Genomic DNA, 16775 nt, shown 5'->3' on the forward strand with positions numbered 1-16775 from the left:
TGTGTATACATATATATACTACATCTTCTTTTTCCATTCATCTGTTGATGGAAACCTGGGCTCTTCCCATAGTTTAACTATTCTGGACATTGCTGCTGTAAACAGTAGGGTGCAGGTGCCCCTTGAGATCACTACATTTGTATCTTTGGGGTAAATACCTAGTAGTGCAATTGCTGGGTTGAAGGGTAGCTCTATTTTTAATGTCCTGAGGAACCTCCATACTGTTTTCCAGAGAGGCTGTACCAGCTTGCATTCCCACCAACAGTGTAGGAGGGTTCCCTTTCTCCACATCCTCGCCAACATCTGTCAGCCAACATCTGTCATTTCCTGACTTGTTAATTGTAGCCATTTGGACTGGTATGAGATGGTATCTCATTGTGGTTTTGATTTGTATTTCCCTGATGCCAAGTGATGTTGAGCATTTTTTCATGTGTCTGTTGGCCATTTGTATGTCTTCTTTGGAGAAATGAGAGACGTGTTTGTAATGCACAAGATAAAACACATAAGATTATAAATAAGACCAATTGTGTTGTAAAGCAATTGTCAAAATATTAAAGATATAATTTTGACATATTAATACATATGCTTTTTGCTAACCCAGCAAATAACAAGAGCTAGCTGTAGCTATAATAATTACCATAGTTTTGAAATAGTGATGAACATAAATGAACTTTTGAGATAAGTGCAACAGCTGTAATGTGATGTGAAAAAATTTTTGATATGTGTTGATGACAAAGTCTCAGTTACTGCTAATAAGACTGTGGTTTGTTGACTATATTCAGTTAGAAATCGATAAAAATAAAGGCATAGGGGTGCCTGGGTGGCTCAGTGGGTTAAGCCTCTGCCTTCGGCCCAGGTCATGATCTCAGGGTCCTGGGATCGAGCCCTGCATTGGGCTTTCTGCTCAGCAGGGAGCCTGCTTCCCCCTCTCTCTCTGCCTACTTGTGATCTCTCTCTGTCAAAAAAAAAAAAAAAAAAAGCATGATTTTTCCCATCAAAGTCCACAGTCCCCCTGAATTCTATCCACAGGACCCGAGGAAATCTTGCACCATAGACTCCATTAATAAGTGTAAGAGATATAAAAAGTATCATTTCACTGGTGAAATGTATTGTGTTCAAAATATGTGGAGTGTCTAGAAATAATGTCTAGGTCCTACCACCCTTGTATGAAGAGAGTCTAAAAATCTGGCAAGTCTGCCCAACAGCTCCACACTCTTCAGAGTGGAAGTCTTTGCCTTGGACTCTGTGGAGTTCTCTATCCTGCTATGTAGTAGCCGGCTGGCCAGATGGTCCACAGTGCTTCCTTCCTTGAGTAGTTCCTTCACACACGGAGTAGAGACAACTGTGTAACCACTAAGATATTATGGAAATGCCAGAGTGTGACTTCCAAGGCTAGGTTAGAAAAGATATTGCAGCTTCTGTCTTACCCTATCTTGGATCATTGCCCTGAACTTTCATGTTCTTATAACATGTGGTAAGGAACTGAGATCTGCCAATGCCTAACACTAACTTTTTAGGCATAAGAGTAAACCACCTTAGAAGGATATACCCTAGCCTATTCAAGCCTTCAGACGACTACCATCTTGACTCCAAACCTCATGAGAGACTGTCAGCCAGAATCACCCAACTAAGATGCTTCCAGATTCATGATACATAGAAACTATGTGGGATAATAAATGTTTGTTGATTTAAGGCACTAAATTTTGGGGAGTAATTTGTAGCCCAGCAATAGATAACTAATATATACCACTTGAGAGAAGATTTTCCTGCTTCACCCAGAAGATGGGCAGATCCTGTTACCTACCATTTGATGAAGCTATTTGTTTCAGTAACTCCTTCATGGGAGGAACTTGCTGGAGTTCCTAAAGGTCAGAGACAAAGTACTGACTGTTTCAGTCCCTAATTGCTAGTAACTGTATATGTCATAGAATTCCACCTGACAGTTACCTTCCTTATAATATACAGAAGTAAGGAGGTTGTATGGGAGGTGATCTACAGCCCTCACTTACCTCAAATTTTCAGAGGTTACCTCAATATACCCAAAACACTAGGTTTAGGTCCATTCGCAACACATTTGCAAAGGCCTGCAAGGCCCTAGATAATCGGACTTTTATTTACCTCTTGGACCTCCACTCTTAATACCTATTCCCGATTTTTCTCAGCAGCGCTGGCTGTATCAGTTTGCTAGGCTGCCAAAACCAAGTGCGATGAGTGGCTTAACCAGCAGAAATGTGTTGTCATACACTTCAGTAGGCTACAAGTTTGAGATCAAGGTATTGGCAGGGTTTGCTCCTTCTGAGAGCTATGAAAAAGAATCTGTTCCATTCCTGTCCCCCTAGCTCCTGGGGTCTTGGGAGGGAGGGGGCAATCTTGGGTATTCCTTGGCCTCTAGAAGCATTTCCCTGATCTCTGCCTTCATCTTTATATGGTGTTCTCTGTGTGTGCATGTCTGGGTTTCAATTTCTCCCTTTTTATTAGGACAGCAGTCACATGGTATAAAAAGCCCACTGTACTCCAGGACCACTTCGTCTTAACTACATTAAATAAGGTCACATGTGGGTTAACTGGGGGTTATGCCTTCAACATATGAATTTTTTGAGACACAACTCAACTCATAATATTGGCCTTCTTTCCGTTCGTCTAGCATACCAAGCTCGTTTCCATCTCGGGTACTTTATACATATTAGTCCTTCTGTCTAGAACCCCAAAGAAACATGACTGTTCCCTTCTCAGCATACAAGTGTCATCTCATATGTCGTCCCCTCAAAAAAGCTTTCCCTGATCACCTTATCTAAAATAGCCCCTCCATCACACACACACACACACACACACACACACACCATTCTCTATTCCCTTACCTCTTTCAGTTTTTGTTGTAGCACCCATCTCTACCTGAAATAGATTTATTAGATTTATTTTTACTTTTAAAAAAATCTCTCCCTCCCATCAGAATATAAGTTCCATGAGGACAAAGAGCTTGTTCATCTTATTTACTGCTATGTCATCAACACATAACACTGTTAGAAAGTAAGTATATAAGAAATGTTTGTTGCATGAACATTGAATGGGCAAATGCTCACTTTGAGATTATCTGATATAGTCTCTGGAAAGCCCAGTAGAATCAAGTTTTCCCTAAGAAAATGGAACTTATCCCAAGATAATCCTCAAGATATTCACATACAACTCCCACTTTGGAATGAACTAATCTTCTGTAAGAAATCAATTATAAAACAATAAAATAATATTACTCCCCTCTCCCAGAGTTACCTGTTTTCCCTCTGCTTGGACTACCAGGAAATAACCTGAGGGTAGCAAAAATACAGACTGAAGAAAGGTCAGCTCCAAGGCAGAGGCACCTTTTCAATCTTTCCTCAAAGATTGTCCACTTCCTGCTCTCTCTCCAGCCTGGCTAGTTATTTTCAGGTCCAGCAGGCACACATTTATGGGTGTGGCTGGGCTGCTTATTAGGAAAAAAAGGGGACCCCTTTCATTAGATCAACTTGCTCAGAAAAGACCAAGGAACCAAGCTGACTTCTAATTGAGATACCTAAATGCTAGAGCCTTAAGTCAGAGCAATGGCTGTATTTTATTCCCCAAAGCTTTTTTAAAAAATTGTACATTTTGAGCTCTGACTTGCAAAGGTTCAAACTAATGACCTCCCACCTGCCACCCCACTCTGGGCTGTATGAGCTATGACAGGTGCTAAGATAAAGTGATAGTTAAACAAAGTCTCTTGGGGGCTTTTGTCTATTGTTTGTTTTCATATTTCCTTAACGGTCATAAGAGGACTCTAACCGGAATCTTTGAGGTTTATTCACCTAAACTTATACTTCTCCTGTAATAAAAAAGGGGATCGTTTGTGGTTTGTGATCTGGGAAGATTCAAGCAGAGGCGAAGGAGATTTAGTTTCTGAACTATTTCTTAAAAGACAAATTTCTCAAATAAAGGGAGAAGGAATTTAATTAGACAATTTTGTGAGATCAATTTCCAGCTTTTTCCCATTTAATTTTTTTCCAAAACTGCTTAAATCAATGGTTATGTGAGCCCTTGTGGGCTGCAGACCCCTTAAAGCAATACTTCTCAAATGTAATGTGCACATGAACCACCTGGTGATCCTATTAAAATGAAAATTCTGATTCAGCAGATCTGGAGAGGGCATTATAAAGTAGATCAAGTGAGTGTTCAAGCTTCCCCTGTTAGGCACTCACTTATGGCTCAGCCCACCTCCAAACACTAAAGGTACCCATTTTCTAAAGCTCTCTATTACCATACCCTATTTTAACTACCAGCCCCCTCTTTTTTTTGCCAGAAGCCCCAGTTACAGATCTTTCTGTTTCGACCTTGCCTTCAAATTTACCTGTCTTAGGTACTTTTCTCTCTGGAACCTGCCCTCTGTGAAAATATAATGAATAGCTGGTGATAGTGGCTTCTTGATTAGTTACTTTTTTCTCTCTTGAGCAGAAGACCAACCCCACCCACTCCCCCACCAGCACAAGGTAACAATGCAATTTAAGCAATAGTAAGAATTTTCTGCCCTGTAACAGACTAATTAAAATGCTATTTTTTTAGTGGGGTGGCGAGGAGCACTATAATTTTGAATTTCTCAAAATATTATACACCATAGGAGACTGACTACCTGACCTACTTATATTTTCTATTCTACCTCTCATCTGTGCTGGTCTCATTAAAAACAACATTGTCTTATTTTTGAAGTGGAACCACGAAACTGTCAAATGACGAGCTATCATGGCTCCATGGCAGCAGAAGGCGGTGGAGTCCGTCTTGCCGGCGGTGGTGTGCATATCGAGCCATGATAGACACAGTTTCCCCTGCTGACCAGACCTCAGGTGACCCCGGCAGAGTTCTTCAGTACGATCATGTGGTTTTGGACTCCCTTGCATTTTGCGGATGACTCGGATCTTGTGCTGGGTCACTTTCCATATTCAGATCCTTCCCAGTGGGCCAATGAATAACTAGGTATCCTTTCTGATGATGAAGACTCAAAGTGTAGCCTGCACTCTTTACAAGAACCAGGTGAGAATTTCAAGCAATTACAGACTTCATATCATACATGAAAGTTGTAAAGTAATTAAAGCGTTTTGGTTAACAGTGAGGGGAAAAAAAAAAGAATCCTCATACTGTTTACCCAGTATTTCACCCAATAGTTTTTCTTAAATTTCTTCATTTTGGTAGAATTAAAACTATTTAAAAACGATTGATTTAGCCTTCAACTTACAGCACAGAGTATTTTACATGGCTTATTCTCTCTTTTTAAAAAAAAATTGAAAAGATTTTATTTATTTATTTATTTGACAGAGACAGAGTGTGGAGGGAGAAGCAGACTTCCCACTGAGTAGAAAGTCCAAACTGGGGCTCGATCTCAGTAGTCTGAGATCATGACCTGGGTGGAAGGCAGACACTTAAAATATTGAGCTACCCAGGTGCCTCTATATGACTTATTCTCATGTCCATTTATAGGAATAAAAATGGGCTCCTCAAGAGATAATTTTTCATATTAGAGAGGTAAGTGATTGTCTGTTCTACTTATGCCATATCTGTAGTGTTTTCATATGCTCCTCCTGCTTTAGTGGCCATGTCCTGCACTAATAGTTACATTAACTGATTGGATGATAACATAACCCAAGGGTAGGCAATCCATCCAACAGAATGCCCAGCAACCACACACATCTGGCCTATAGTGTAAGAAAGTCTCAGTCAGTCAAATTCTATTCTCAAGAACATTGGTGAGAGAACAGAGACAGCATAGAGATGAGAGGGAAAGTAATCCATAAAAATAACAGAGAAAATACACCTGAAAATAGGGGTGCCTGGGTGGCTCAGTCAGTTAAGTGTCTCCCCTTGGCTCAGATCATGATCTCAATGTCTTGGGAACAAACCCTGCATCAGGCTCCCTGCTCAGTGGGGAGTCTGCTTCTCCCCTGCTCCTGCTCATGCTTTCTCTCTATCTAATAAATAAAATCTTAAAAAAAATAAGTAAAAAGTTTTTATTTATTTTAGAGAGAGCGCACAAGAGAGCACTTGAGTACATGCAGGTGGGTGGAGGGGCAGAGGGAGAGTGAGAACAAGAGAGAGAGGAAGAGAAAATCTCAAGCAGACTCCCTGCTCAGCGTGGAGCCCAACACAGAGCTTGATCTCATGACCCTGAGATCATGACCTCAGCTGAAATCAAGAGTCAGAGGCTTGACCAACTGAGCTACCCAGGCACCTCAATAATAATTTTTTATAAGGTGGCCACAAACTTCATTGACTTTCACATTGTAACATCCAAAGAATGTTCAGATTAGATATTAAAATTTTGAAAAATTGAGCTAGGTTCTTGTATACAAAATAAATATATCATTTGAATCTTATATAGATGACAAACAGATAAAAGTGAAATCTAAAAGATCAAATTGTCAGGCAATAATAAATAAATTTTTAAGAAGACACAGAAAAATATGCAAGCCCTCAATGGTTAAATAATATTTCATAGAGAGACATTTTAAAATACCAAATGTTGTGTTCCAGCCCTAGGGTTTAAGTTTGCTCTGTTCACATTCTGTCCCAGAAGAGATGTGTATGCTCATCCTTACTACCCTAATAGATATCTAAGGCTTATAGATATAGTGTCAAGAATGGAATGATCAACGGGATGCCTCGGTGGCGTCAGTTAAGCGTCTGCCTTCAGCGCAGGTCATGATCTCTGGGTCCTGGGATGGAGCCCCACTTTGGGCTCCCTGCTCAGTTGGGAGTCTGCCTCTCCCTCTGCCTCTGACCCCCATTCATGCTCTCTCTCTCTCTGTCAAATAAATAAATCTTTAAAAAAAGAACTGAAGAGTCCAGGATTTTTCCTTATTTATAGGCTAATAAGTGAGATGGCAGGTATCATGGATGCTGGCAAAGACCTGAGATTCCTGGGTCAGAGACATTGGACTTTATTCCCCATAGCACAGCAAGTAGCACAAGCTTCATGTGGGTTTCCTCATGCCTCTCAAGTCATACAGGGGAGGTGTAAACAGATTAGGGTAGGGCAGGCAGATGCTATGCATGGAATGGGTTTGCTTTGTGGCCAAGGAACACTCAGCTTGGGGGATTTGCTGCTTTATAGCAAGCAGAAGAAAGCTGACTTTTTAATCTGTGGGGAGATATTACCTCATCTCTCAAGGCTGCTTGCTGCAAATAAAATTCTGAGAAACGGCTTGGGCAAAGAGCAGATTGGGACTTTGTATCCTTGCCATAACCAGCAAGATTTGTAGGAGCATAAGAGATTCTTGGATGAGGAGCTCCAACAAGTGGTGCTTGTGGGTACTGTGGGAAGATATTCTCCTGGAAAAGTGGTTGGTGACAGAGAGAAATCTTTTTTTTTTTTTTTTCAACTGAGGTATAATTGACATATAACAGATCCCTTTTAGGTGTACACATGATGATGATTTGATACTTGTATACATTGTGAAATGATGGCAGAGACTGGTAATGGTTGTACAACGTTGTGAATGTACTACATGCCACTAAGCTGTACATTTTAAAATGGTTAAAATGGCGAATTTTAGGTTAGGGTGTATTTCACCACAATTAAAAAAAATCTTACTGAGTTCCAGGCATTGCTTCCTCCCACAGGGTGGTTGGCTGGTAAAGCCCTGGGCAGAATGGAATCATGTTCCTACTCACATGCAGACTGGAATACCGGTGGGCACGGGCTCTGGGTACAGGTTTTGCCTTTTGCTATGGCTCTTAGTGCACTTGATTGACTATAGGTGGGGGGACATCTTTCTAGGACTGAGCCCCAGAGCATTTGGGCTACTTTCCCTGACATACCCAGCAGTTCTCTTCCTTATTTGTTTTTTTTAAAGGTTTTTTAAATTTATTTGAGAGAGAGAGAGAGCACGCGAGAAGGGGGAGGGTCACAGGGAAAATCAGATTCCCTGCTGAGCAAGGAGCCTCATGTGGGGCTCAATCCCAGGACTCTGGGATCATGACCTGAGCCGAAGGCAGACTCTTAACCGACTGAGTCACCCAGGTGCCCTCTCCCTGGGTCTCAAGATGCCTCCTTTCTATCCCATACCCAGTTCTATTTTTTTTTCCTTTTTTAAGATTTTATTTATTTATTGAGAGATAGCTACAGAGATAGTAAGAGCGGGGAGGAGAGGGAGAAGCAGGCTCATGACCTGAGCTGAAGGCAGACACCCAACCGACTGAGCCACCAGGTGCCCCCAGTTCTCTTTTCTTTACCAAGAAAACCAAGGTTTGTTTTCTGATAACCCATAGTGAAGAGCCTATAACCAGAGTCCCAACTTTTAACAATCAAAAATCCTTTTCCTGACAGCAAGAAAAGCTCAGTTTTCAAAATTTAGATAATCTCATCTCCTGCTTTCTGGAAGGGAGGGCAAATTTTTGCATCCTGTTTTGGAAGAGTTCCCTTACCCCCAGAATGAGCTAAATGTTTTTAATACAACAAGGGAAAACTTTTTTTTTTTGAAAACTTTGTTTTAAGCAGTTACCTTTCCTTATTAAAAAGATCTATTATTTGTATCTTGCTTTGCTTCAAAATAGTTCTGACTCATTTCCCCCATAGCACAGGTTATATTAATAATAGGAAGTATAGACTCTCAACCTTGAGCCCTGAAAACTTGAGGCTTTATCTTCTTAGGCTGACTAGGAAGTTCAGGGCCACTGAATACAGTCACAGAAAAGTCATTTCTTGCCATCTGCCTTAGTTTCCCTCTGCTGCTGAAACAAAGTACTACAAACTTGGTGGCTTACCATGTTGGATATTAGAAATCTGCAGTGGGTCTCACTAAGCAAAAAGCAAGGTATTGTTAGGGCTGCATTCCTTTCTGTAGGTTCTGGGGGAGAACCCATGTCCTTCCTTTTCCAGCTTCTGGAGGCTGCCTACGATCCTTGGCTCTTGGCCCTTTCCATCCACTTCCAAGCCAGCAACAGAGGCTCATGTTCTCATGTTATGTAACTCTGACCCATTCTTCCTCCTCTTTCCACTTCTAAGGGTCCTTGTGATCACATCAGGCTCATCTGCATGATCCAGAATAACCTCCCTGTTTTAAGGTGACCTGATTAGCATCCTTAATTTTACCTGCAACCTTCATTCCCCTTTGCTATATAGGGTGACATATTCACAGGTTCCAGGGATCAGGATGTGGACGTCTCTGGGGGGCCATTTATACTGCCTACCATAGGCCATCACTTGACAACTATTTTTTGAGCACCTATGAATAGAAAGCTTTCTGCTCTGAGTTAGGGGGCCATCTGGATGAGACAGGACTCATTCAGAGCAAGGTAAAAATCACAATAGAATGTTTCAGCAGCTGCAGGAAGATAAGAGGAACTCCTATGAAAATTAAAAGAGGGTGTGTGGTGTGATTGTTGATACAGTCAGAGAAGGCTTCCTGCACTAGGCAGAACTTGTTCAGTCAGTCTTAAAGGAAGTTTGACTGTGGTCTGACAATATTGAAACACTGAACTGAGTTTAAGGAGTTGAACAGGTTTTTAAAAAATTTTTTAAAGATTTTATTTGTTTATTTGACAGAGAGAGAGACGGCAAGAGAGGGAACACAAGCAGGGGGAGAAGGAGAAGCAGGCTTCCCTCTGAGCAGGGAGCTGGACACCGCACTGGATCCCAGGACTCTGGGATCATGAACTGAGCCACAGACAGTGGCAGACAGTTAACAACTGAGCCACCCAGGTTCCCCAGTTGAAAGGTCTTACATACTATTTAATTAAATGAAGAGGCCATTAGACTGAGGAGGCTCTAATGCTTTGGTGGCCTATATGAACAAACTTAAACCTCTGCCTGTAAATGCCTCAAGGTTAAGAAATAGAAACCTGAGGACAACCAATCACAAGTAGCCAACTAGGCTTTAAGCTATAGTCCATCCAATAATTTCCTTTCTTTGCTTCTGTACCTTCTTTACGGGAGTTATTCCCCTAGCTCCTGCCAGAGGAGGGCTCCTAACCACTTCTGGTTTGGTACTGCCTGATGAGAATTGATCTTTGTTCACATAAACTGTCAATATTTTTAACATGCCTCAGTTTATCTTTTAACAACACAGTTTTGAGGTCAGCTTTCCAATGCAATAGTTGTAAAATGAACGTACTCACTGCAATTTAACGTGATGTCTCTGTAACACTTATCTGCTTAAAAGGCACTGTCAGAAGCTCATTTGATGCTTACCACAGTCCCATGAGGGATGAAGGGAGGGCAGGGAAGCACATGAACCTTGCCATCACTCAGTCCCCAAGCCCCTTTCTAGGTCTAGGTCTGTTCCCTGTGTTCCTTCTTCCTTGGAGCCACAGGGACACCCCTGTTTTCTCTCCTTTTGGTAGCAGTCTCTCTAAGCCTAAATGCAGAATGAGACACAGTCTTTCTACCTCCCCCACTTCCTTGCAGCATGTGAAGCCAAGCATACAGGCTCATTTAATTTTTTTAAAGATTCTATTTATTTATTAGAGAGAGAGACCTCAGAAGAGGGACCACAAGCAGTGGGAGGGGGAGAGGGAGAAGCAGACTCCCCACTGAGTAGGGAGTCCAATGCGGAGCTCCATCCCAGGACCCGACCTGAGCCGCAGGCAGATGCTTAACCGATTGAGCCAACCAGGTGCCCCCAGGCTCATTTTATTTTAAGGTTTATCTGCTAACCACTCTGGAGAAACAAGAGATAAAGCTAATAGATACACGGGAGTGGCAAATGTTCCATAATCTTATAAAGTTTATATAATGTTGGCCTCTAATGATTTTTGCTTTCTTTTCCAGTGGTAAAAGAAAATACCACTGGGTTCAGGCCCTCTGCTTCTATTTTCTTAGGGATCATCATCATCCCGGCAGCAAGCAACTATAGAGTGCCTTGTTATAATTGCTTTACGTACACCAACCCATTTATCTTACACCAACCCATTTTATCGATAAATCAAATGAGGCAGACTTTAAATCCTGGTAGACTGGCTCTGAAATCTGTGTTTCTAACCACTATACCACACTGGTGCATCGCTGCCTCTTCCCTAACATCACCTCACCTTCTGCCTATTAATATAAGACTACTACTTGGACACTTTTGCTATGAGGAACCAACACACTAAGTTACAGAGGAAGGAACTGAGGCTGAGAAAAGTAAAGCTTTTCCAAGGCAACATTGTTGGTGAGTAGGAGCTGGGAGTTAAATCCAGCTCCATCACACCATATTGGTCTTTAATAGAGGCCCCTTTGTGAGGTCTGGTTCTGATCCATCATAGGGAAAAGAATTTAGGAGAATAATAAATAAAAACAATTTATTTCAAACAATACCACATTATCAGTATGGGGTGTTTTATTTTTAGACACTGTGATCAAGGCCAGATTAATACCTTTAGAGGCTCTAAGTTCTAAAAAAGAGAAGGCTGTCTTCCCCAAACCATCCTCTGTGGATTTAAATGAAAAACAATTAATAATAGTTATAGTTATAAATGGTAAAATAAATATAAATACCTTTTTTTTCATCTTGACCATTTAAATTTTTCTTTTTGGAAACCAACAATCAAATTCTTTTTTTTTAAGATTTTTATTTTTTGAAGTCCTCTCTACAACCAACGTAATAATAATTATTAATGGTAATATGGCACCATATTATGGTAATATTACCACCTGAGCCAGCCAGGTATCCCTACCCCCAACAATCAAAGTCTTAAAAGAATTCTCAAAAGCATTTTTCTGGATGTCCAAGGCACATGTTTCAACTGTTAAGTAATTCAATACTGACTGTTACTGTTACGTATTAATTCCTGGAAAGAGTGTATAAAAGTTACAATTGTAAAAGTAAGTTTGGAACATACAGTGACAGAGGCCAAGTGATCAGGGAAGAAGACGGAGCAATCAAGTCAGGGAGGGGCTCTGTTTGCAATTTACAAAAATCTACCTACCATGGGCGGGATCAACTGTCTACAGGAAGTCTTTCCAAAAGACTACAGCCTATAGTGTAACCGTGGATAAGTTACTGATGACACTTAAGTACTCCTTGGAGGTTTCCAGGAAGCAACCAACATCAAACTTGAAAATCTATAAACCTGGGAAATGCAAACATTAAGACAGTCTGGTAAAAGAGAAGGGAGGCGAGGTATTATAAGGTCTACAGCCAGAAGAAGGAAAGCAATTCTTAGGTAATTCACCAAAAAAAGGAGGTTGATAGTAAGAATCTTTTTAGTGTGTCCAGGATTGCCCAAGAAAGAGGAGCCTCAGATTCAGGGCATGAATATTTTATCTGGATTAATATAGTCCGATTCTGAAAGAGCCCAACTGATCCTGCTGTTGTGGTTTAATAATATTCCATTAAGATCATCAGACTCTCTTTGCCCAGATTTTATGCCTGCCAATTTATTAAATGACTTCTTAATACTCTTATATTGGGAATAGGGGCCCCTCACCATAGACACAAGGCTCCATTCAGTGTTGTATCTATAATCGTTTAGATAATACATCAATTGTCACCTAGATTATAAACCATTCTCTTATGAATCACAGGATCTCAACATTGGAGGATACTTCAAAGACATTTAATTAACCATCCATCTGGTGCTGAAATTCCCCCTATAAAATAGTTGGCGAGGAGTCATTCATTTTTCCTTAAGCATCTCAAATAACAGGAAACTCATTACCTCTTCACTTCTCTAAACACCTTTGTTAGAAAATTCTGCTTTATATTGAACAAAAATGTGTTACTACTTTAGAGCCCTCAGTCTTAGGTTGACCTCTTGGGACCACATATAAGACAAACTAAACCTCAATAAAAATAAAAATAAAAATACCCCCCCCCAAAAAAAAAACCCAACACCCAAACGTTGATAAGCTCATGCTCTGGACAAACCTCTTTTCCAAGCCAAATTCCCTAAATCCTTTAACACCTCCTAATATAAAATGGTTTCAAATCATTACATCATTCTGGTTACCCTCCCAAGGACAGGTTTTCATTTTTCTTTTAAGGTGTGGTCTTGGGCATGGTCAAGTGCTTTTGTAAAATTTGCAAAATTAAGATATTTTTATCACACATGGTTAAGATGATGGTCACTTTCTGTTCTTCCTTCCCCTCTGTCATACTTCCCCTCATATCGAGCCACACTGGAGAGGCCATGAGCATTTCTGGGTAAATCTAAGGGGAAGTTGTGTTGGTGGTATATTTAGTTTGGTTTTAGGAGAATATATATCATGTGGTATATATATATAGACTGATTGCTAGCTATCTTAGTGTAGGAATAGCTTCCAGGAATACCCTTAAGACCTACTGTGTTAATTTCATGGAGCATTGTGACACTAAGTTGCAGGTGTGTTAGAAAGCTAATGAAAGTGTTATTTTTAAAATCTTTTTATTTTTTAAAGATTTTATTTATTTATTCGACAGCGAGAAAGGGAAAAAGCAGTTGGAGGGACAGAGGGAGAAGGGAGAAGCAGACTCCCAGCTGAGCTGGGAGTCTGATGTAGGACTCACTCAATCCCAGGACCCTGGGATCATGACCTGAGCTGAAGGCAGACACGTAAATGACTGAGCCACCCAGGAGCCCCAAAAGGGTTATTTTTATGAGTTTTGTGATATTGAAGAGATTTTTCAGCTTCTTAAAATATAAAATGTGCTATGCATTGAACTGCACCCTTACAATGAGGAAACTTTATGGTACATAAATTATAGCTCAATAAAGCTATTAAAAATGTGCTATGTTATCTTTTCTTATTTTAAATATTCACTTCTGTGTGTAAAGTAAAATCAGAGCATATAACCAGGTATCTACAAAAAGTTATACCAAACATGATACTTGAGGGTTTAATGTTGGGGCACCTGTGTGGCTTAGTTGGTTAAGCATCTGCCTTAGGGTCAGGTCATGGTCCCATGGTTCTGGGATCAAGTCCTGAATCAGGCTCCTGCTTCTCCCTTTCCTGCTGCTTCTCTGCACTGATTGTGCTCTTGCGCACACTCTTGCTCTCTCTCTCAAATAAATAAAATCTTTTAAAAAGGGTGAAATGTTGAAAGAATTCTCTTTGGGACTGGGATTAGACAAGGAGATTGCTATTGTTATCTTTGCTGAACATTGTATTGGAAGTTATAGTGAGTGCAGGAAGCCAAAAAAGAAAAAAAAGAAAGAAAGAAAAGAAAAGAAAAAGAAATTTAAAAATATAAGAATCAGGAAGGTGAAAATAAAATTGTTATTATACCAAAAGTATGACTTAGTTTATAAAAAATCCAAAACATTACATACAAAACTATTATTAGAATTAATAAGTAACTTTGGCAACATTGCTGGATATAAAAATCAATATGTAAAAATAAGCTGTCCTTTTATGTAATAGCTACAATTAAAAATTTAAAAAGTATAATTTACAATCCTATAACAAAGTGTTGAGCAACAAATGTAACAAAGGAGGTGCAAGGGGAAGTTGAATACAAAATTTACATAAAAGTGCAAAAGGTCAAGAATAGTCAAAACATCCTAAAGAACAAGGTGGGGAAATTTGCCCTATCAAATATCAAGATTTATTATAAAACCACAGGAACTAAGGCTGTGGCATGGCGTGAGCTGAAGAGAGTTCAAGAATAAAACCACCTGTATATAGAACTGACATTTTAGATCAGTGAAGAAAGTGTACTTTTCAAAAACGGTGCTGGCACAATTAGTTTTCCATCTGGAAAACTAGTAAATTGGGCCCCTACCTCACACCATACCTAAAAACATCAACTCCAGATGGAGTCAAAAGAAATATGAGAGGCAAAAATATAAAACTTTTAGAAGAAAATGTAAAAGAATATCTTAATGATCTCTGGGTATTAAAAGGTTTCTAAAAGAAGACACAAAAATGCATAACTTACAAAAGAAAAAACTGATAAATCAGAATACATGAAAATTAAGAACTTCTGTTTAACAGGAAACACTATTGAGAGGGTGATCAGACAAGCCATAAATGTAACCAATCAAGAATTAGTATCAGATTCTAAAGAGAACTAAACTCTATAAACATAGAAAAATAAAACAATAGAAATATAGGTAAAAAACTAAGAGTCACTTCTGAAAAGAGAAAATTGAAAGGGTCACTAGTTGAGTTAAAAGATGCTCAACCTCTGGTGCCTGGGTGGCTCAGTCAGTTAAGTGTCTGACTTTGGCTCAGGTCATGATCCTCAGGCCCTTGGGTTGAGTCCTGCTCAGTGGGGAGCCTGCTTCTCCCTCTCCCTTTGCTGCTCCCCCTGCTATGCTCTCACTCTGTCTGTCAAATAAATAAATAAATAAATTAAAAAAATCTTTCTAAAAAAAGGGATACTCAACCTCCTTAGTAATCAAGGAAATGAAAATTAAAATCACAACAACGTAGTATTTTATACTCACTGGAATCATAAAAATAAAAAAGTCTAATAAAAAATACCAAGTGTGGGCACCTGGGTGGCTCAGTTGGTTAAGCGACTCCCTTCAGCTCAGGTCATGATCCTGGAGTCCCAGGATCAAGTCCCACATCGGGCCCCCTGCCCCACAGGGAGTCTCCTTCTCCCTCTGACCTCCTTCCCTCTCATGCTCTCTCTCGTTCTCTCTCTCAAATAAATAAAGAAAATCTAAAAAAAAAAAAAAAAAACCAAGTGCTGGTAAGCACGTGGAGGAAGTGGAATGTTCATCCATGGCTCATTGGATTATACAATTTATGTGAGCACTTTGGAAAAAGTTTGGCATTAAATAGTAAAGTTGAACATGTGTAAATCCCAGGACCCAGGAACCGCAGTGCATATACATCATTTTGTTAACATTGCTCTATCATCATCCAATATGATACTGAGTGAAAGAAGCAAACCACAGGAGCATATATACATACAAACAACTAGGTTCCATTTATTAAAAAGCTCAGAAACAGAAAAAGGAAACAATATAGTATATTTTTTAGGGATACATACAGTCAGTAAGCCTGTGAAGAAAAACAAGGAAATAATTACCTCAAATTTTAAGATAGTAGTTACATCTGATGGGGGAGGGAATTGTAATCAAGGAGGGATGCACAGAGGGTTTTAAGAAATAAATATTTTATTTTTTTAAACCTGGGTAGTGAGTACATAAATAGTCATTCCTTAAAATTATTCTTTAAAATACATATAAATGTTTTATGCTGCTGCTGTGTATGATATATTTCGCCATTTTAGAAAAGGAAAAAAAAAACTGCCCAGAACTGAACACACAATTCTAGTTAATCCATACTAGAAAACTATCACCTCTCTCATTTTGAGTATTCTGTCTCTGTTTTTAAAAAAGATGTATGTATTTATTTTGAGAGAGAGAAACAGAGGGAGAGAGAGAGCACGCTCATGGGCATGCAGGCACAGGGGGAGGGGCAGAGGGAGAGAGAATCCTCAAGCAGACTCCCTGCTGAGTGTGGACCCTGAAGCAGGCTGGATCCCAGAACCCTGAGATCACCACCTGAGCCGAAATAAAGAGTTGGACGCTTGACTGACTGAGCCACCCAGGTGCTCCTCTGTCTCTGTTTTTTTTGAACCGAGGTGTGCCTTCATATCTTTGAAATTTTCTCTTATTTATTTGGCCATTTTCCCCCCTTGTCCTCCCAGTCAGTCAAGCTCTCCCCAGAGCCAGATCATCCTTCAGGAGAACGTATATAGCAACATTTCTGAGCTAGCCAGGCTGAGGTCCAAATTGCAGTGGGCAGCTGTGGCAGCTCTTCTGAAAGCCCACCTTAAAGCTTAACAAGCTTGCTTCCTGCCCTGTTTCTCTTGAGGCCATCTGCTTATAGTCCCAGCCTTTAGTGAGAAACCTTTGCAAAT

This window comes from Lutra lutra, chromosome X (genome assembly GCF_902655055.1).
Source record: "Lutra lutra chromosome X, mLutLut1.2, whole genome shotgun sequence".
NCBI lineage: Eukaryota > Metazoa > Chordata > Mammalia > Carnivora > Mustelidae > Lutra > Lutra lutra.